Here is a 24,030-nt window from a genome sequence, read left to right as displayed (position 1 = left end):
TCAACATCCGTTGTGTATTGTAATTCATAACGTACTTGTGACCTACAAGCTTTTCATATATATATATATATATATATATATATATATATATATATATATATATATTGTAATTTTAAAGCTCGGGTCTTGCTAGATAAATGGGATATACTAGGATGATACGCAATTTACCCTATTTACCACAAAAATCTGGACTCTGGCCTTGGGGACAGCTAAAATTATAAACAACAAAATACGCCTGAAGGGCTACTTCAGAGGGGAAGTGATTAGATAAACTCTGGGGTTTAACTTAATTCGTTATATTTACAAAAGAAAACATCAAAAGAATGATAGCGTAATTCTGGGGTAATGAGGCGAAAGCAAATGACAGGAATTTCCTGGAGGGAGCAGATTGGGTTCCTGCTTCAAAGTTGTTGATAACGAAGCCGCGAGTGCCGCTACGCACACGAAGTGACAGTTCCACAGATGGGTAGTCCTATCCTGCACTCGAACACTTACGGTTACTTAACTGGGACTAACACTATAATGAAGGAATCGGGGTATTGCATAGGGACTACGCAATCGTTAAGGCAGAGGGTCTGTTAGATACAAAGAAGGATAAACCATATCCGAGTGCACTTACAACATTTTCACTTATTTGTTTACTTGATAAATTTATAACACAATCATTACGTGCACTATTAGTCCAGTCACTGCTATCAGTAAGATTTTTTAGTTTTCTGTCGAGTTTCCTTGTTAGGGCATCTGTAGTCCTACGAAGTTTTCAATAAATGTTGTGAGTGCACTCGGATATGGTTTATCCTTCTTTGTTCTAATAGACCCTCTGCTTTAACGATTGCGTCGTTCCTATGTATATTTGAAAAATATTGTGATCTTCCTCAAAATCATGTTGACATAATTAAAGGTGCTGTTTATGGAGCTGCGAATGTTAGGCATGCAAGTAATTTCCCTGCTCGCTATAAGAAAAGTTTGACCGATCTTAAAAAAGACAATACAATCCACATCACAAAAGATGACAAGTCGAATAGTATTGTAATTTTAGATAAAGCTGAGTACATATCACGTATGGAAGCCCTACTGGATGATGATACGACTTACAAAAAACTAACAAAAAATCCCCTTGATCAAGTCATAAAAAATTTCAATGGCACAGTGAAACAAATTAGTTCTTTTTTATCTTAAAGATAAAAAAGAACTAATAGGTCAGTTGTCAGTAAAATTTCCCTCGTTACCTTACTTGTACGGATTTGTAAAAACACACAAAGAAAATAATCCTATGCGGCCTATTATCAGTATTGTTGGCTCAATATCATATAAACTTTCAAAATATATTACCAAGCTCTTGTCCCCGTTACTTGGAACTATCTCCGATTCTCACGTGTATAATTGTCTAGATTTAGTTGTAAATTAAACAAAATCACTTTTTGCCCCACTGATAGATTAGTTAGTTTTGATGTTTGTTCTCTTTCTACTAAAGTCCCTATAGATTCTATTTTAGAGTATCTTAGTAATGAACTAATCCATCATGAATTCCAGGTACATATTTTTCCTTTGTAATCCCCATCTGTCATTTATATGAGTTTTCTTTGTCAACTTACTTTTGTATTTCTTCAGTCTGCTAAGTAAAGGACGACGGAGCCGAAAGGCCTCGCAGCACCCCAGTGTTTCCCTTTCCTTCGTGGAGTTTATATATATATATATATATATATATATATATATATATATATATATATATGTGTGTGTGTGTGTGTGTGTATGTATACACACATACATTATATACCCTGTATAAATATGTCCAGGAAAGAGTCCAATTTATGTGCCGTGATATTAAAAGGTGTGCTATGTGATATTGGTGTTATGTCTACAACAACATGGCAAAAAGTTATTCTTTCAAATGAAAGTGTCTACATTACCTTGAAATACTATATTCATACCGTTCCCAGAAAAGGGCAGAAAAAAAGAGCAGTTAATGAAACCTGCAACAAACTCTTGTAGTCTGGGGCAAGCGCTATTAAGTCACAACATCAGATATTAAATCGAAAGGAGATAGAGAAAAAGAAAAATAACGAAAGTTAGGGAAAATATCCAAAAGCTACACGATCTCTATGCGTAACGAAAAAAAGACTGAGTTACAACTCGCGTATGCGGATGATAAATGAATAGAATTAAGCCGTGGTACCTTGTTCGAATGCTTATTTCACCATGACCGAAAAAGTTCTTTGATTCATGAGACACATTCATCACTTGCGATGTACAACTCTGGGTCTTCTGCCTTTACATGCGTTATGAGGCAATAATTATTAAATCGGATTAGAACGAAGGAAACGCTTGAAAGGCATTTCTATAATTTATCAGTTATGAACCATCTAATTTGTTACATGTTGTATCCACTCCAACGAGTCTTTTTAGCCACATGCATATTTTATCAAAGGCCCATTTTTTGCATAACGTACTGTATAACGCTTGTATCTGTTTCCATATTTTAAGAATTGCTCATAAAAATCTAATTCTTTCATTGCAAAAATTTTACCGTTGCCTCTGTTGCCGTTTTTCAGGGAGAAAATCGCCAATATACAGCAGTAAATTGGAATCCTTTCAACATAATATGCAAAGTTTTCGAAAATATATGGACAATATTGCCTCGTATTTAATTTTGAGCACGTTTCAAAAACTCATTTTAACTGAAAACGATTTACCAATATCATATATATATGCAGCAGCAGAGCTTGGAACGCCGTCATTACTATATTTTTCATTGGAAATTCTTAAACTAGAAAAATAACTTTTTTCATCTTGACACCAAAGAAGTTTTTGTTATGACAAGTTATCATATCTTCTATAGAACTATGTAGTCATACACATACAGAAATAAATGAAGTGACAAATGGAACTAATATAACATTTATCAAGAATATCGTCCCGTGATGCACGAAAGGATAATTAAATACATGAAACATATTGTAGAGATCTGTTGCTTATAAATTGTTCTGTACTTATTCATTTCAGTAAAATCTTGAATTTTTTCTTCTAGTGCTGTCTGATTTCTGTAAAACATTCATTGTTGTGCGTGGTAAATAAATGATAGAAGTAATGACTAATTTAATTATTGTTTGATTAATCTGAGGTAAATATAACATTATTAAGATGAAAGAATAAAAGTTTATTATTCGTACTTTCTGAATTTGAACACTATAAATTCTCTACAGTGTTCTTTTGTTTCATTTTACACTTTTTAAATAAATACTAAGCATTTGAGTATTTCAACCGCGAAGTTATGCAAACCATCTTTTATAACGCTCGTATAAAGTAATTAAAGTTAATATCAAAGTAAAAGAAATAATAAGCTCAGTTCTTCAAGATTCTTGAAAAAACAAAAGAAGGTAAAACTTTTAAGAATAACATCTCCAGAGCTCTATGGAAAGAAATATTGGACAGGCTGGGCAGAATTAAAAGAGGAGTTAGGCTTATATCGTTGGGAATAAAATATGGAGGCACTCCATCCGCGTTATATAGTGGCCCATAGAAAGGACTCAAAAAAGAGGAAAAAAATATGCATAACGTCTGATTCAGAAGGGTGGAAATAAAATGTCGAGCAAATTCATAGGGTTGAAAATGTTCCTTTCTTATGACTCTTCAGTATTGTATTCAGATTAACACTTTTTATGTACATGTTACTATATATATATATACATATAATATACATAATATATAATATATATATATATATATATATATATATATATATATATATATATATATATATATATATATATATATATATTATATATATATAATGAATAAGTGGATCTTAAAATAAAGTATACAAATGGAGAGGTTCTGTCCGTGGTGAACGTATTTATGGCTCGATAAAGTACGAATTTTAAGTCTTTTGTGGTATGTCCACATATAACACATGTACCCCATTTCTATTCCATTCCATATAACCTTTCTGCTCATTCGTTCGGTTACTAACATCTATCGTTCTGTTCCATCTTTTTATCAAGTTTTTAGTGATCAAATGGGCCTGAGACAGTTAAACTTTCACATCTCAAGTATGTGGGATAAAAAATAATCTTTCATGACAAGCAATTGAGATGTAAAGCCAAGGATGAAAGGTTTTATTCGTCAGTTGTCATCATATCTAGCTAATCATTAATCCGTAAGTCATCATCATCTTTCTTTATGGGTGAAGTGATGCAAGAAGTAAAAACCAGCAGATGTTTATGTAAATATTTTGCGATAAAAACTGATTCGTGAATAGAATGTGATATTGTTGATGTTTACGAAAGATACATGTCAGTCAGGGTTAGTGAGAAAATGCTACACAAACTAGTAAAAGTGGTGTGCAATTGTTTACAGGTTTGGAAGAGGCTAGGAGGATCGGTATATGAATTTGGACGGACCTTGATATCCAGTAGCAGCAAGATTGTCTCAAAGTTAGAGGTGAGTGCGGAGTGTATTTAGAGGCTCGACCAGTATGTATAACATAATGTTTTGATGTGTTGCCTCTATTCAGGTTGAAAATGGCTTAATGTGTTGAAGGCGAAACGTCCCAATGTAACAAGGATGTTCACTATAGCGCTTGTTTAGGTGTTCCGATGGAGCTCGATATGATAATGAGGAGTCATCTATTTTTGTGTTTGAAGCGGCTATTGTTGTGGAAGCATTCTGCAGTGGGGTTCATTCACGATTCAGCAGTGAATATATTATATATGCATAAGAGTATAAGTGGAAAGGGATCAGTGTGAAATAATTTCCCTTAACGAAAAAAATGCAATTCGACCACAGATTTAAGATGAAATTCATTTTCTTTGTCCCATTGGTTAAACGCTTAAATGCGTATGTGCATCGTACTGGTGAGATAGTGAAGGACCAGAGGAATTGGGGACTCGTCTTAAAAATCTCAATTTCAGACCGGTGACCAGATTGAAGATTCTGGTGCGCGAGGAGAGACGGCGGTTACAGGTTCACTACGACTTGTGTCAAGTGTGGCACCACTAAATTCAGTGTTCTGTAAATTGGGATGAGTGTGCTGTTAGCTATTCCTTCTGTGTTGCGTCCATTGCATCAATGCTGCATCATATGACATTGCTCTAATATGTTGAGAAACTTATAGTTTATATATATATACTGTATATATATATATATATATATATATATATATATATATATATATATATATATATATATATATATATATATATATATATATATATATATGTACACTATATATATATTATATATGTATATATTCATAACTTTGAAAATGTCTTTTTTTCATTTGTGTATATATGTGTTGTTTCTTACCCTTACCACGTTTCTATTCTATTTTTTTTGTAAATACTCAACTGTATCACTGTTGGATATTTCTTACAAATATTCCCTCTGAATTACGGTTAACATCCGTGTAAATGCAATACTACTTTTTTCTATTTTATGCTGCAGTTTTACTTAGTCCCTCTGAATAAAGAAAACTGAAATTAGCTTAAGTCCATAGTAAGGAAGTGCCATTCCTAGTTCTGCTTCTAACCGGGAACTATATTTTTTTCCGTCTATTTTTAATTTTGACACACTTGTGGAAGAATAACAAACTTCTGAAAAGTCCACCGAAGCGTTTGTCTCTTCTCTCGTCCAAGTGCCCAGAGTGCCATGTTGGTGTCAAGTGACAATCATGTTAACCACCGGTTGGAAACTGCAGTGCGTCATTGTTCGTTCTGAAGGAAATTGTTCTCTTTTGGTGTGTGGAAGATGATGTAGGCTATGTAAATGAAGCTATCCGTATAAAGGAATGAACACGTCGTTATTTATGAATGATTATTAAACTTTTGATTTTAATGCCGGTTTGATTTCCATGCTGTTGAACTTGATTTAATAGTGTATATATGAATATTGTGTTCCACAAAGGAAATGGAAAAATGTAAATAGTTAAAATATGCTCAACAGTTTCATCCGCCAATGGACTTCCTCTTGGAGCAAAGAGGTTCATTGGCGGGCGAAAAATATTTTTTAATCATTTACATTTTTCATTTTCCTATGTGGAATACAGTTGAAAGATATATCTTCGTGTCGTAGATCACCAGCATTTCTAGACCTGCGAATTTCGGTAGAATTTCGAAGTGAAGAATAGTGGTGTTTATTTGCATTTGTCCCCCAAGGAAACGAAAAAGAATTATAAATGATCATTAAACTTTTGATATTAATGTCACTTTGATTTCATGCTGTCAATCTTGATATAATACTGATAAATAAATTTTGACTGAATTTAAAAGTTAGTGAAGAATATAGTTGTCCATTTGCATTTTTTCCTTGAGTAATAGAAAAATTTACTTACTAATATGATAAACTTGATTCCATTCTATTCTTCTTATTTATTATTTTACCCGTAATATTGCCTGGCCTTTCAAGGAAATATTTCTTCATTTTTTCACGCTGAAATGCCTTACTGGAGGGTGCGAGAGGCATTAAAATGCAAGAGGCGAGTCCTGGAGGACATGGGAGCACATCAAGCCACATTAACTTCAACCATTTTTAGTATTAACTTTGTTAACTTTTGATAACACAAAGGAAAGTTTAAATGCGGCGTAGCGTGATTAAAGTTGCTCTGCGGAACGAGGTTACGTTTATTTTCGGTCTCTTTTGTAAGTGAGAGAATAAGTTCGGATGCGGTTTTGAAGGCTGGCTCTCTAAAACAAGAGTCGTCTTTTCAAACAAGGGCAATGTTCATAAGCTTTGAAGTGACAAAAGTTAATGATAAGTCGAAGATGGGTTTCATTTCCCTTCATACATAATCTTGTATGCTCTCGGCTCACCTATAAAGAGAAAGGGCTCGATTCCTAGGCGAAGCTGAATGCCCTACGTGAGTAACGTTAAATCCTTTAGTGCTTTGTTGAGATCAGTTGTGAATCGAGTACCTGGTAATTACAGGCATAAAGATATCTTGTTTTATTCACTACTGCGTCCTTCAGTAGCGTGATGCATTTCAGTAGGCTTAAACAAAAATTAGATATATTGGTTGCAGTGACTGTAATTATTTATACACATTCAGAGAAGGAAAATACACCTTAGCCTCAGGAAGAAAACACCGTATCCCTTAAATGCTTGCTGTTTGAATATGTATATTATATATGTATATATGTATATATATATATATATATATATATATATATATATATATATATATATATATATATATGTGTATGTGTGTGTGTGTTATGTAATATATACATATTTATATATATACATATATATCTATATTATGTATATATATATATATATATATATATATATATATATATATATATATATATATATATATATATATATATATTTATTTGGTGTGGTGTGTGGTTGTTTGGATGCTTTAGCCTACCATTTGAAATAACTAAGGACCTATAGCGTTCCACTTGTGTAGGTTAAGAAATTAATTCTATTTTGTAATAGGAAAAAGGAGTAAACGTTAATTTGAAATCACTGTTTAAAAAACTTACGTGTTTTAGATTTTTCAAAAGCAGATGCCATCCATCGTCATGCCAACAAAACACAATTTTTTTTAATTTGATTTAGTTGCATATTGTCACAATATTTCACCGAGATCAGTATAGATTTTCAAATCTCCACTTCACTTGCCTAGAATATCCTTTTAAACCCTATCAAGTAGTTTTGCCTATATATATATATATATATATATATATATATATATATATATATATATATATATATATATATGTATATATATATAATGTGTGTGTATATATATATATATATATATATATATATATATATATATATATATATATATATATATATATATATATATATATATATATATATATATTACTTTATATATTAGTTCATTCTTGGTTATCTAGTCAGTGAAAGGTAAAACTGGATTCTGAACAAATATCACAGCTTTAACGCACGAACAATTAATTAACCATCATTCACTGAACGATTGCAACCTGGAACCTTTCAACAGAAAATAAAATTATTGTGGCAGAGTGTAAAGCGAAAACTATCCTGATGATTAAAAAAGAATATCTCCACTGAGGATTATAGCATGAGTGATGCACCGACCTACCTCATATATCATCGTATATTTTTCTCTCGCATTAATAAAGGCAAGGACGCCTCCAAGGCCGAGCTAGAAACTCCCTCTCCTTTCCCTAATCTCTACCTTGGCCCTCTTTCTTGATGAAAACAGATCGTTTCACTTGAGACTTCAAGATCGTTTCCCTCCATATCTCATAGACAGTCGAGGAAGTCGATCATCATAGATTGATTAAGATTGATTCGCCTTCTTCTTTAGGGAATCAGTAGGTGCGGTGTCCCCCTGATCTCTGTACTAGGGTCAGTGCTTTTAATCTATTTCTAGGTGGCCAAGATTATCCATCTTTCCCTTCTCTGAGAATAATTTTACTCACACGTACATACGCACATATACTGTACATAAGGTATTTGAGGCCTAAAACGCTACAGGAAGTATGTTTTCTTTATCCTTACTTTTGAGTAACAATTTCCCATCCCATATGTATCTATTATCTGTCTATCTATCTATCTGCATATTTATAAAGATAGATAGATAGATCGATAGATAATAGTTGTATTTGGGATGGGAAATTGTTACTCAAAAGTAAGAATGAAGAAAACCTACTTCCTGTAGAGTTTTAAGCCTCAAATGACGCTCTTCTTCCCGACGCCTATCTCTTTGAGATGCTCTGAAAGCATGTACTACTTTTTCAGTGAACATTAAACACATTCTAAGTAAGCTAAAGTGCTATGATGCAACAGATCCACAAAAAACTTCTCATTATTTATCAACAAGTACCTAAATATCTAAAGTTCTTTTTCTCCAAATCAGCATATCTCATTAACGCGATTTTCCTAGCAGTATTCGAAATATGGGTAATACAGTCTTTTTTTCCAATCCTGATTACTCGCCTTTTTCCATCATTTTCATTATCTTTTTTTGGCTGCAAGAATTTAGAATTAACGCCCATCAGTCAGAATTCGACAAAGAGATGAACAATAACCTAATCAATATATAATAGTCAAGAAATTATAAGCATTAAACACAAACAAAAGAACTGTATTTAGAAAAGCGTTTCTAAAGCAATTTATAGCAATTAATTCCTAAATTTTTGTTTCCATTTTTTAACAAATATCCTGTAGCTTTCACGGTTTTCCATATGAGGGAGGACAGTGATCGTTCTTATGACTTTTTTTTTTTAGTAAAATAATTTTTTTCCCCTAATGAAATATTCCCATCCAAGTTCAATACTATTTTTATTCAGATGTGCATTCTATGTTCTACTTGAAGTTAAGGTGTGTTTGCATTTTTATTGTTGTGAAGAATAAAGTAAATGTCACCAAAAAAAAAAAAATAAATAAAAAGTAGTGGGCTAAGAACCTTCTCCAGGGACCGGGGCACGACGTTCAATCGGTGCACTTTTATTTACAACTGCACCAAAATCCCGAAGGCGAACTTTCGGCAAACAATTCCTTAGCGGTCATGAGCCCAAAGGAAACTTCTGGTCAGCCAATTTTCCGAAACTTCGCGACAAGCCATTCTTTGGTTAACTGGCTGCTTTTGGCATTCTTCTTGTCCGCTGTCCACAGTTCCTGTATTTATTCAAGATGAAGTAAAACTTTATCTCATTTAACTTTTGTTGATTTTGCCTCTCAAATGATTATGTTCATCATCCTATGTAGTGTATTTGAATAGTGCCTTTCATATTGGCTGATGTTAACTGTTCCCAATCCTGGTCGAGCATTACAATTTCTTGACATCTTGTCTCTTTGTAATATTGTATAGAAAAGGTTAAAGGTAATGTGGGTACATTCTTTGTTTCAGAAAACAAATATACTGTATGTTACATGAAACTATTGATAAAAGTGTTTATAGTAATTTGTCAAAATACATAAAAGACTTCCTTAATAAAATATTTTATATGTGGCCCGGTTTTCAATTCTGCATTTTTTCTTCTGCTGAAAATTGAATGATATATAAAAAAAAGCAGTTATGTGGCCATGGAATGTGAGGATCAGAATCACTTTTGAGCTTCAAGGAACTGGGTACTAGACCAGTTCGGTACATTCTGAACAGGTACTTTTCAATAGTAATATTACAAGAGTACGGTAATAACAAGATAAATAATAACGACAGTAACAGTTGCGGTAGATTATTGTTATCATTATTATTAATTCTATACAATATACCTGCTTGGGCTGCAAAATTGGTTTCAAAACGAAGTCCCGTAAAGTTATACACACACACACACACACACACACACACACACACACACACACACACACACACACACACACATATATATATATATATATATATATATATATATATATATATATATATATATATATATATATATACTGTATGTGTGTATATATATATATATATATATATATATATATATATATATATATATATATATATATATATATATATATATATATATATATATATATATATATATATATATATATATACACAAACAAGCATGTAAGTGAATTATTCACTCATTCAGTGGGGAAGTGCTACCAGAAGGCTAAGACCTTTCGATTTCTCAGAGATTTTAGGAAAAATTTGGTGACCCTAGGTTAGGTCGATTTTTTTCCCTGAAACTGGTGAATAATTTGGCGGGAGGCGAGGCGAGATGCGATCTTAGAATACTTTAACCTAGTACGCTACACAACCTCAACCACTGGGCCCACCTCGATTGATTGCACCTACCAAAGGCAGGCGATAACGCCCGACCGAGTGCGTGCTACTTTTTAGGATGGAGTTACTCTTCTAATACTGATAAATGACAGGGGGACTATGTCATCCCTAAGATTATGACGCCAAATATAAGTGACAGAGGTTTTAATTTCGTGCCGAAAGATTCTGTGTCGTTTCGTGACAAGTTAGATAAATACTGAGCATAATTTGAGTCATTTATCTATGACTCGAACCGCATATAAACACTGGACTGTATGCACATATATATGTATACTTACATGTAAGTTTAAACACATACGTGCACTTTTTATCATAATAACTAAAGGAGATCTCTGTCCACGACCCGGTCTATTAAGTCCCGGAATTTGAGATCATTTCCCCACACTGTTCCACGCTTCACGCTCGGGAAATTCCTGTGTGGGAACTACGCCCTTTTGTGTCTCGGACTTGATTTTTATGGCAAACTTTATGACGCCTCTCTAAATCGTAACCTCAGCTTTTTTTTTTAACTTGTTTCTGAATACCTGAAACATTTTCTACTTGGTTTCTGCAATAAAAAATATGGGATTAGTATTCATAAAAGTACCGGAATAGGTTAATTACAGTTGTTGTTTATATGGGGATGTTTAATTTGAGAGACGAGCGTAGCAAATTAAATATAAATATTTCTTACTCTGATGAAATTTTACATTTATATTAGTCGTGTCCCCAAGCGTTTTATTTACCGGGCTGTGTTTTAACTAATTAGAGTTTGTGCTAAGTAATTAGAGTTCTTGCAAATATCATGGTTTTGTGCACTCGCACAAAAACGAGGGTTACATTTCGATGTGATTTACATATTTTATTTCTGTTTATTTTCTCTTGTAGCAATGCAAGTGTCAAAAAGCCCAGGGTAAGATAGCCTACAGGAAATACAAAATTTTAGCTTTAAGCGCTCAGTGAATTCGGTTACAAACTTTCTCGCGTGACAGTATTTCAGTTCTCGGTTGCACCGGAAGCTGTTGTAAATGCAGTTCCAAAATAATGAGCTGGGTCTCCTTAAGGGGTCCGAAATTGCAGCGTATTATAGCATGTTGCTTCGTGTAATCCTCATTTCGCTTTGCATAAGAGAAACTGGGATTATTCTGATAAGCCGAAAATGGAGTCTGCTTTAACTGAAACCGAAAAATTCGAGGACCTGTCAAAACTCTTTAATAAGTTGTAAATCATAAGGGTTTCCTCTTGAAAATGAATTATGGAATCTCATCAGAATAAATAAAATATATGTGTTAATCTTTATTTATCCAGTTTTCTTATTCAGAATGTTTCTCAGAACATACTGTTTTGCTACAGGTCGGGCTTTATGCAGTTGGCCGTCAGTTATATATATATATATATATATATATATATATATATATATATATATATATATATATATATATATATATATATATATATATATATATATAAAGTGTTACTGGTTAGTATCTTATCTGTTGACACTATGGTATTTATATATATTTTTGGTTAATTTGATAAAAATAGTTAATATTTTTGTCATTCCTTGACGTAAAAGTTTTTCCTCTGTAAACACATCTTGCCCGATCAAACGAAATTTTCCTATGATTAATGTACCTTAGTAGCTTTTTTGTTGATGTAGTGACGTGAGTGACAACTCATTAAAATAATTATCTGCGCCATAGAGTCTTTTTTTATTTACATTTTTGCTTTAGGGATTATAGGATTTTTCACTAGTATAAGATTAACCGTTCTTAAATGAAATCGTTTTCCCACTGAAGTATAAATATTTCGATGTAAAAGCAGCTTCGTGGTTGTTTGATCACACTGTAAGAGTAGGCTTTTGTGAAAATAATAAAAAGTATGAAGTTAAGTGTATTAAGAACATTTTCCTGAAGAATTAATATTTTTAATTTGGTCAAGACATCTGAAATTAATTTTTTTGTATCTGCCTACTGGAATCAGTTGTTATCATATTTGTGTGTATGTATGTTATTTTTCGGTCATTATGGTGTTTAATAATTCAGCATTGAAAATTTTCGTCACTTTTATTCTTGAAGATTAACAAGAAAAATTACGTTCTTTAAGACTAGGGATAAAATATGACCTAAGGTTTTCGGTGTATCTTTTGCAGTGCATAAACAATAACACCAAAGACAGAGGTCTTATTTTATCCTCACTTTTATTATTACAATATTTTGCTACTTTTCATTGCTTACAAGTTCAGTTTGTAACGAAGCAAGTAGTAAACTTGGTCAGAACACTGAAGTTGAGCCTTTCCTTTTCAGAATTCTAAATTCGAACAAGTACTGTCAGACTAAATAAAAAGTGGACTTCCTCTCGTATCGCATTGATTTCCTCGGGATATTTAAAGGTAAGGAGGCTTTTGCTTTCAGTACACTTTAACTGAAATTTTTGAATGCGAATCTTAATGTTGAGATGATCTTGAGCAGAGTTTCACTTTCTCTACCAAGGCTGAGGAATGGCTTCTAATGATCTCTCTCGAACAAAAACCTAAATTATATTAAGTGGAACTTTGATATACATAAAACTATTACGAAATTACCTTGTATTAATTTTTACTCTTAGATTTAATAACTCAGGACTAGTAGTTTTTTAAGAAACGGTAAAGAACAGACATTTGTAATCTTATATATCCAGAACTATTAAGTGAAAGCTCTGAACAATTTAGTATGTGATAATATGGCTGTCCAAATTTAAATGTTCTGATTTGTAAGTTATTCATACAGAAATGTTTTCTTAAAGTTTCTGGACTAAGTAAAAAGTACCCGAGAAGTCCTGAGAGTAAAAAAATAGCTTCTCGTTTACAGTTCTTAAATCCCGGGCTGAGTTTAAGAGGATATTCGGAGTATTATGCAAGAAATTTAGTAATTTTGCCCAGGTGTACTAAATGGAAATTAACCCTAGTTTTCTGAAAGTTAGAAAGTAACTGAACGAACGTTGTGTGACCACAGAGATGCAGCTTTAATTATCTTTATTTTAATATATGTATAATTAGTTCACTTTCCTGCTTTCCTCTAGCAGACTGCAGTAATTGCACTATCATGTTATCTACATATAAATTACCAAGATGATGTGAGTACAGGTTTAAGGTTAAGTTTTTAATTAGAACAAATTAATCTCAATTAGCATTAAACTGTGACTGGTTCATCAATAAGAATATTTATAATCATTCTAAATACATACCTTGTAAGTGTTGAGCTGTAATAGGCAATAATTGTAGCTATATGATTTAGTCAGATTCACTGGGCACGCATTTAAATCCAATAGCAATCTAAGTTGCTAATTTTAACGAGGAACGGATTGCATTCCTTATTTTTATTGTGAAAATATACAGAAAGAGAGTAATTTAACGACTATGAAGTGTTTCAAGGATGTTTAACCTGCGTGTTTATTTACTATTCAACAGAAAATCTGAATGAATATAAATGCATGACCCAGAGTTCACCAGGAAGTCTCTCAGACTAATCAGTGTTTATAATATTTCCATATACGTGCCATATAAAATCTCCTCCTGTCATTTCTAGTGAACAGCGTTGTTTTTAATAAATCAAAATTTGGAAGTGGTCAGAGCAGATAAGGAATTCAAGCAGAACTCAGAATTTATGAGAGGTACAAAGGTATAACGATTAAAGGAAGCGGAAATGGGATTATAAAAAAAAGGATATCTGGAAAGTACTTGAAGTGGAAAGGACATATGTTAAAAGTTAACTGAACGAAGTTGAATAAAAATGAACGAATGAAATGATTTGATATTACGAGTAAAATTGCTCGGGAAAATGGCTTTCTCCCGCTTCTGATATAAGGATTTTAAAGAATCGTCAGGATAAATATCAGAAACAAAATGAAGGATGGAAGTGCTGGAACTTGTAGATCAATTTTGACTTTGAAGACTGTAATAATATGGGTTAAGTTACAATGAAGGAATTGTAACTGGATGACTGGCTACTATGTTCAGATTATGAAAGTAACAAATGATAGTTTCTGTTTTTATGGTAAAGGTTATAGAAGAGAATGTAGAAAAAGTATAGGAAAATGATATTGCTGAGTATATCTGAGAAGCTCAATGGGAAGATATCTCGCAGAGGTTCACTTGATATTATACATAAACCTGTTGCGAAATTTAATTGTATATTTTTTTTATTTGATAACTTATAGATTTTGAGAAGCTATATGGAATGCTCAGAATGAAAAAGCGTGACATGTTATAGATGCGTTAATAGGGTACGAATGTTGTTCGAATGAAAGAGGTGTGGATCAAATAATTTTCTAACAGTTTACTAATGTAGATTAACGAGTACATGTACCATGGATGCACATAGAAGAAACACACGCTAGAATTCATGAAGAGTGATATGGTGACTGTAGAGTATATACAGAGTGAAAGTTAATTTTGTTGCCGTTACAAGATTTTTTTTCTGTCGACCAGAGTGGGCATTAACGATTCACCGAACTTTGACCACCTTAACATGATTCACAGTTAGCGATTAAGCGGCTAGGCTGGTACTTCCTTATTAAATAATGTCAGCAATAATTCAGTCAACTTTGATCTAGCCATGCCGAGCAAGTGTATAGTCTAGGGTTGTTCCCAAACCAGGTCACAGAACAAAGCTCAGAAATAGAGTATTTAATTCCACAGATCAATTATTCAGAGATAAATAGCGAAGTGCATCTTTTCATGTGGATTTATTTAACGCTGACAGTGATTTTACACATCCTATTCATTTCAAATCCTCACATTATTGACATAATATTAAATCACGTTTGGTTGATCTTGAAAGCCCTACAAATCAACAGATCTTAAAGGAAGATAAGTACCATCTCTGCACTTCCCAAATAGCGAGATTAATCTTGTGAGTTGTGTTTATGCATTAGAGAAAAAAATTTAATTCCAGATTCGTCAAATATAATTTGTATACATGAAGTACGTATATAAACTTAATGTGCGTATTGGCTGTATTTTCTAGCGAAATAACAGGGTAATAAATCATCAATTTACTAACCGACGAAATTTAAAGATAAACTGAAACTAAACATTGCCACAAAGAGGAGAGATGGTAATAAATCTCTTCTCGTTATCAAGGGGCTTTTGGAACGCGTGACGTAATAAGGAGATATCGGAGATTCCGTATGGCCGACCCGTCTTAGTGGGTTTTGGGAGGAATGAGATACGGGGTGAAACTCGGAATAGCCGAGACAAAGACTGTAGCTGGAGTTTGAACAAAATGATAAAACGAAAGGGCGGTACAAGAAAATTGAAAAAGGTAAGCTATAAGAGGAATCGCGTTTCTTAGTATACTTGCAAAGATGAATGGAAGTACAGTTTTTGAAGAAGTAAGCAAGCAGTGCGAGTTTGCACATAGGGTCTGAATAATGTCTGAATTACGGTATGGCTGCATGGAGCGATAAAAATGTTTAATTTGCAATTCTTCTATTTAGCAAGTCTTATAAATAGTAAATTTTACTGTAGAGGTAATTATTTGTTGAAAGTCTGGATGATAGTTTGCAACATAGGAGACCTTTGTTATGAATAGAATATAGACAGATTGACGTTTTGTGGTCTTCATTCTGCATGATAAGCAAAATCTAATCATGATCTAATTTGCTAGTTGTTTCCATTAAAAAATATGAAAAAAATATTAGAGACACAGTGTTTAAAAGCAGCATAGCTTCAGGTTGATTATCTACAATCAGAGATAAAAATTTTTAGATATTAATTACAACTTAAAGTCAATAAAATTACTGTTAATAAAAACCTATAGGTTGGTCAATTAAAATCTATTTCACACAAAACAGCAAGTTCTCGCTTATCTGAAAATTTACTACATAAATAATAATTTCATCTTATTTTTTTGTACTGCAGTAGCAATTTCGAATGCAGTATGGACAATTCCTGCTTGAAAGCAATCTCACCTAGAATTACCACCCTGTGCGCCTCTAAGCTCTTTTTTTATGGTGACTTTTATGATGCCTCTTTGATTCCGGGGCTACATCCGTACAGGCGTTACTTTCCTTCGTGAAATCTTTATTGCATCTCTGTCCCTCCAGTTAGGGACTTCCTGATACTCGGATTCCCCTTCATTTTCTTGCGCATTTCTTTTTCTCGGTCTATTTTGTAAACGGTGCACATTAGACAGTGAATTACTTGAAGATAAGAGAAGCGAGAAATGTCAGCGCTTGCTATTTTTCTCCTCTGTCATGCAGTCATTTCTTTAATCTCAGATTTAAAATTTCGCCAGTATCCCGTGACATTTTATTTGTATGATTGGCACTAAGCGATGTACCATTAAAATTTTATGTCTCTCTGAGATCTTGAGTGTTCGCGAAAGCGTGAGTTACTGCCCGTTTAAGAAAGCCCGAGATTCCTCAGGAAAGGGCAATGGAACAATAAAAGTCGGGGTTTTTCTTCGATTGACCGATTTTTTTCCCCCTGGTCAGTTCTGAGAGAGGAACTCCTCCGATAAATAGCGATGATTTCGGTTTTCGTCGACAGGAGCATCCTTTCCGTATATTTCAGTTCTGGAATATACTAAACAGGCAAAAATTACCTGTCATTCCGAAAAGTTGAGAAAATTTCTCCTTGACATTGTTCTCAAGATTGTTCTACACGAGATTTGCGCTTTAACGGTCTTCTCGTTTTCTTTGTTTGACATTTTTTCAGAAAAAACATCTTGTTTGTTTTAGTATCATTCAGCTCAAGTTTAGTAAATGAAAAAATACCACAGTCTTGTATGCAACTTGAATATTCTAGTTTAAAATCTTCCTAATGCAATTTTAACTTGTTTATACGGCTATTCAATTCCGACTTTAATTCAAGTATTTTGTAGGTGAATATCAAGATAGTAATATGTATATCACAGCATGCCATATTCCAATGAAAGTTTTCTTTCGAGTCATGTGATGATGCCTTCTGCAACGTTCTTCTTTTATAGTATGCATGACTCATTGCAGTACTTTTGGAATAACGCCCTTTTAATCTATGGTCGATTCCTGGAAAAACCGAATCTTTTTCTCAATAGGTGGATCCCTTGATTACTCATCCTGTAATCTTAATTGCAGATGTAAGTCAAAGAGTGTGTACTCACCCATAATATATTCTTGATTTTCATAATTGCTTCTCTACTTCTCTACAGCGTCATATAATTCCTCTTATGCTTTTCGTGAAAGTCTAGAGTTAGGAATAGAAAGAAATGAAGAAAGTTTTTCCTCCCAAACAAGACTAGAGCACTTATTCACGAGGAATGTCCTGTCTTCTCTAACTCGGGTGTAGAGGGTATAGAGAACTGTTAAAAGAAAGTTTAAAAATAAAGGAATACTCTTTTTCTATTAGGTGTTGTGGTTCTCTTTCAAAATATGCATGATTTCATCTACAATTGTTTGCAGGCGATAGTCTTAAATGGAAACTTAAACTGATCTCATGTTGTTTATCTAACACATAAAAAATGAGAAATTTCGTCTGTCATTTTTCATTAGTGTGCTCTATTTGAACTTCTATTGGTAAATATGTCATTATACGACTGAAATACCAGTGCCAGTATCACTCACATCAGAGCATTCTCTCACTTTCAAAATTACGGTCACAATGATGAATCGAATGGTCATAAGTAATGACGTATTTAAAATTCATTTTGTCAATGATTTACACTCATAATTCATTTTCAGGCGAGATACATATAAAAATTAATGTCAGATATACTGTTCTTTCATACAGCATTTCATTTACTGCCTTGTATCTCAAACAAACCTGTTTCCACCGTGCTACTTGTTATCTTTTAGATGCAGGCTTTCTCTGTTCAAGTTGTGAAAGATGGTAAGAATATTTCAAACCTCAAAACACTGGTAGTTTCGTTTGATATCCTATTAAAGCGGACAGTTACATCTTTAGAAATTCTAGCTAAGTGTTAAATGATAACGCAGAGAGAAATTAATGCACAAACACTACGTTTATGACAGATATTGTGACGTTTGCCAATGAAGATTTCAGCTGGGTGCAAAACTTTTAAGGCGATATTAAAAAGTGAAATTTATGACGGATTGCCAAGTAAAATAATTTGAAGATAGGAGGATATCTAGATCCAAAGAGGAGTTTCAAAAATGGAATATGGGAATAACAATTAAATAATAAAGGTACGTAGTCGTAGCATCTCTTGGAAAACAAAACAATATAACTAAACATCATTTCAATCAGTTTTACCAACAGCTCGAGATTGACAGTTATTGAATACACTTTCCAGTAGTTTTAAATTATCCAAAGGCTTTTCCGTTTTTTTCTTAAAATTATGAATACATTATTAGATATGCTATAATGCTCACATGCGCGAATTCTCAGGGTTGTAAGCAGCAATTTATGGTTCTTTGGTGAGCGCTAAAAGATTATGGGAACTTGGAAAGTGTCGACAGATGTTTTAGAACTGACAGCGATTGTACCATTTTCCAAAACATAAATAGCTTCTTATATTTTTGCGAATTTCGGCTTTCCTTAAAAGAACGATTCTTTCCTCTTTCTTCTTCCGTAAGTTATTAAGCGTTTCTAAGGTGTAGGAAAAAGATACAAGGGAATAGAAAATTGGATAAGTTCCGTGCAGCAGAGATGGGGGACGTAATAAAGATTTCAGAAAGGAGAGTAAAACCTGTATGAATGCAATTCCGGATTCAACGAGGTGTCATAAAAGTCGCCATAAAAATCAACTTCGAGGCGCAAAAGGATGTCATTCCCACGTGGGAATGTTTTCAAGCATGAAGTGTGCCACAATGTGGAACGAATCTGGAAAAAATGAGCTCCGGTGAAAAGGGAGTTCTTTTCTAAGGGCACCGGTTTCTTTTCATGGAAGGTCACAGGAATGCGCCAGCAAAAAGAATATAGAAAAAAAAACTTAAACATATGAAATATTTATTCGGTACATTATTAATGGTAAAATAAATATGTTATAAAGAAATATGAGTGTTAATATTTTTGATGTGGAATTTGTCTTCACTATTTGATACGAGCATTACGAAATCTTTTCTCTTTTCGTCTTGTATTTCCTGGTTTATGCATCAACGAGCGTCAAAATGAATATCAATGGTGCATATAATGTCTAGTAACACTCTTGCAGGTAAATATGTAAACCTTTACTTTTGAAGGGGTTTGGCGTCAGAAAAGTAGAGCTGACTGATCTATTTTCGGTGGCCTTGATTATACGCTGTAGCGGCTGTACAGAAAACTCGATTGCCCGAAGAAACTTCGGCGCATTTTTTACTCGTTTATGCTTGTAATGAGAAATTTTCAAGGATTCATTATCGTCTTTAATACATTTAATTCCATCTATAATTGTTTCCTTTTGGTTGTTTGTTCTCTTAACTTTGAACAGCATAGCCCCCTTTTTAGTTTTCTGTGAAAGAAAACTATTGAGATGGCTTTGTCTGTCCGTCCACACTTTTTCTGTCCACCCTCAGATCTTAAAAACTACTAAGGCTAGACGGCTGTAAATTGATACGTTGATCATCCGCCCTCCAATCATCCAACAAACCAAATTGCAGCCCTCTAGCCTCAGCACTTTTTATTTTGTTTAAGGTTAAAGTTAGCCATGATCGTTCGTCTGGCTACGGTATAGGACAGGCCACCGTCGGGCCGCGGCTGAAAGTTTCATGGGCCACGGCTCGCAGCATTATACGCTGTACAGAAAACTCGATTGCAGCACAGGAGAGACTTCTGCTCATTTTTTACTTGTTTTCTTTCTTTTTTACCGTGTTCATTTTTTTCTTTAAGTAGTAAAGTACAGACATGACGTCATAATGATTTTTGTACTGAAATTCACTTGAGGGTACAATGATTTTTGGGAAATGTTCCCTTTCAATAAAAGTTTACATAGTTCTTATTTTATATAGTGTTTCTAGACTGCATTGAAGTTAGTATTAGCGAGTAAATCTCCATTCAAGCCAGTGCCTTCGAGAATTATAGGATGGAACGAATAACTTCCAACTTTTCCAGAGGCTCCATTCTGTGAACAAACTTGGCCGTGCATTAAACTTTCGACTCATTACGAGTCTCTGGAAAAGCGAAGGCTGCAATAACTAAGGGGACCTCTGTCGGCAGAAAGCAGTTGCAATCTGTTTAATGCACATCCGTTTCTTGGACAGAATATCGAATGATCATTACAGGGAAATCTTTTGACTATTAGTGTTAGACATTTTTACAGTATCATTATGATTATAATGATTATCATTATTCTTGAACACTCGCTCTTACTCATGAAATAAAAATGGCCATTAGCTTGCTTAAAGAAGCTTCAAACGAACTGATTGTCCAGATGGGAGTAAAATGTATATTAATATACGGATAAAATACAACAGTCATATAAAGACAAATAATTAAACACCTAAATAAGTACAAGAGATTCACAAACAATTGCTGCGAAAAGTAGAGAACGTTAAGGTATTCATTGAACGTCTGGTATCACAGTCTTTATTAAAGCTGTGAAAATCAACTTTCAAAGCACTGCCTAGAAACCCATTCCGAAATTCCGCATTTTAGGGAGTTGCATGACCTCTACAGCTTTGGAGCTAGTCATGGTGGTACCTCAGCAAAGTACGAATGTTTAAGCTGCGTTAAACAAGTAGCACGTACTAGTTTAAACAAACTGAAAAAGCTTTAGAGGAAAGGTGACAGCTGATGGTGGACTTTTGAAACAGAACTTGCGAAAGATGGCCAGAGGATAACTCCCGGATATGGTGTACATCGAAATTGCTGTTGTTAGTTAAAAGGAATATAGGACAGCAAAATTTACTGTCTAGGAAATATGTATCCCGTAAGTCTTCACGCATCTGAACAGGATGTCAGCAGATTTACCATCATTGCCGCAACAAAATATTTGAAACGTGACCTAAGTAACAATACCTCTGTTGATATTGCAATGCTTGTGACCAATTCCAAGTTTTCTAACGGCGCTAGTGGGTATGTTGTCAAAGTGGTGAAAAAATGGAAACCTTCCCTTGGAAGGGAACATCAGCAATCGTCAGATATTCAGAATTATCATGGAATAGTCTTACCTATACATAGCGAGTCATGCGGAATGAGCATGGTACAATTTGTTCAATTTCAAGGAGAAAAATGTCGTCAGAATTAAAGGCTAAATTAACAGAGATTAACAAAACACTAATCCCGTTGCCAACTTTGGTTCTCTTAGATTGAAATACTGAGCATTAAGTCTAATTCATATTCGGTAAACAAGTTACCGAATATGTATTTAATTCATTTATTTAAACAAGTCGAGACTCACATTAAGAACCTTGAGCAATACTATATAGCAAAATAACTTTCAAAGCTCTAAATGGGAAGAGTAAGATTCTAACATCAAAAGTAAGATGTACGGAGTTTCTGATTCTATTAGGACAGCATCTCTCTCTCTCTCTCTCTCTCTCTCTCTCTCTCTCTCTCTCTCTCTCTCTCTCTCTCTCTCTCTCTCAATATCTTGCGTGTCAAACATATGTAAAGTTTGTTAGGAACATATATTTTTTTTCAAATATGCTTATTTTAATTTGTTTTCAGATATGCTTTCAGAAATTTGTTATCGAAAGACATTTATAAAGAAAAGTTTGGTAGAACTGTAACACAATACTAAAAGAAAATCGGTGAGTTAAACGCTGCTGTCAAAGCCACTAGCATTAGAAATTATTTCAAAAGCTTATCTATCTAATTGTAATAAGAATTAGTTTCTTATTACAAATGAATTGATAGGTATCTCTTAATCCATGACTTATAAATGATCGAAAATTCTTGCAAAATACAAAGCTAAAGTTCTAAAGTTTGTTCTGTGCAGAAATGTTTGCAGACTGGTCTTGCGACTTTGTTCCATACGACTACTCGCATTTCAAATAATAATAATAATAATAATAATAATAAAAACAGGGTAATACGGTACCAGTAACGCTGACTTGGCCCCGTGATAACAACGTACCCAAGGAGAGATGAAAAAGATCTTAAATACGGGGTCATCAAAGAAAAACAACAGCATCTTAACATCCCCATCCTTGGCAGATAAAGGGGAAACAGTATTGGAAGCCAAGAGAACACGAACATTAAACCATCGTCTAATTACCTGCAGTTAGGAAGTTCTGAGAGGAAAAAAGTTTTCCTCCCTTGCAATTCCTTGATGGTCCTAATTGTGGAGGAAAACTTTAACTGTTCTCCTGATGGTGTAAAAGTTAAGCATCCACTAATTCTTCGCGAACAAAGTCCCCGGCTCTTTTCCTTATCATTGCCTCTAATTCTGGTTTGCTTTAAAGTTTGTACTTCATCTAATCTTGATTTTTTTCTACAAGTTGTTACCTCAGCAATCAGTTTTTCTTCTATTTGGTATAGAGATGTAAGAGTTACTCGTTGCCGTACATCATTCAAGTGTTGATAGAATGGATTTTACAGTATACTAGTGTTTAAATGTGGTAACTGATTTTCACTACCTTTGGTATTACTCTAACGGCATCTTTTCCCTTAGTGGTAACGTCAGTGAATAACAAATGCGCAGGACTAACTTCGATCATATTTAATTTTAAAAGCAAAAGGAATTTTTCAGTAAATTTGGATTCACAAGGATAACACCACAAGTATGTTTAAAATATATGTTGAATACTGGAAACCAAACTGGATTGCTCTTTGACTTAGCCTTCAAATTCTCATATAGTACTGTACTCAACATAAAGTGGTTTCACTTATCGAGGGTAAGTTTCAGGAAAAAAATGATAGTGGTCACCACCATACTTGAACTTTAACCAAATCATGAATGCATGAATTATGCAGAAAAACCTCTGCAACAGTGGCTCATAAACAATATCTTTAACACCTACAAATGATGTGTCGTTCACCTGAATATCGCACGTTTTCTCACTTAATTAGATTTAAGATCTTTCCTTTCTAATACCTCTTTCAAGTCAAGTATCCAGCACTTTCTGGGTCTTTGTAACCTCCTTTTTTCAAACGCTCCTGTCTTTATTTTTTTTCATCAATCGTTCTCCATCGTTTTTTTCAGGATAGAATCTTAGAACACTGATTCATCATTTTATCAGTTGAAACGTTTATCATTTCTTTAGCAATTCTCTACAGCATTTCAGGCAAACAGTTCAGCTTGACAGCTAAAACTTTATTTTGATTCACCTTAAGATCAACACTTTATTGCTAGAAAGGAAACTTAGCTCAACTGAAGTCATCTTCAAGATTCTTTCTCATACGTCCTACCTCCCTTGTTTCTCCTATTTAATGATTTTACTTTTCTCCCATTCTACCATCACCAGTTGTATTTACGCCC

The 24,030-nt window shown here is 33.6% G+C and overlaps 1 protein-coding gene across 1 annotated transcript in view; it reads left to right on the top strand.

The window, feature by feature from the left end:
• LOC136849044 (major facilitator superfamily domain-containing protein 6-like) overlaps nt 1-24,030 on the top strand; it is a 725,072-nt gene that overhangs the window by 227,913 nt on the left and 473,129 nt on the right. Inside the window, exon 5 of the mRNA XM_067121936.1 lies at nt 13,018-13,103. The gene's annotated coding sequence lies outside the window, so the exon portion shown is untranslated. The remainder of the gene's footprint in view (nt 1-13,017; nt 13,104-24,030) is intronic.

This window comes from Macrobrachium rosenbergii, chromosome 20, assembly GCF_040412425.1.
Source record: "Macrobrachium rosenbergii isolate ZJJX-2024 chromosome 20, ASM4041242v1, whole genome shotgun sequence".
In the NCBI taxonomy this organism is placed as follows: Eukaryota; Metazoa; Arthropoda; class Malacostraca; order Decapoda; family Palaemonidae; genus Macrobrachium; species Macrobrachium rosenbergii.
Note: the sequence above shows the minus strand (reverse complement) of the source record. Positions and strands in the feature narration are given on the sequence as shown.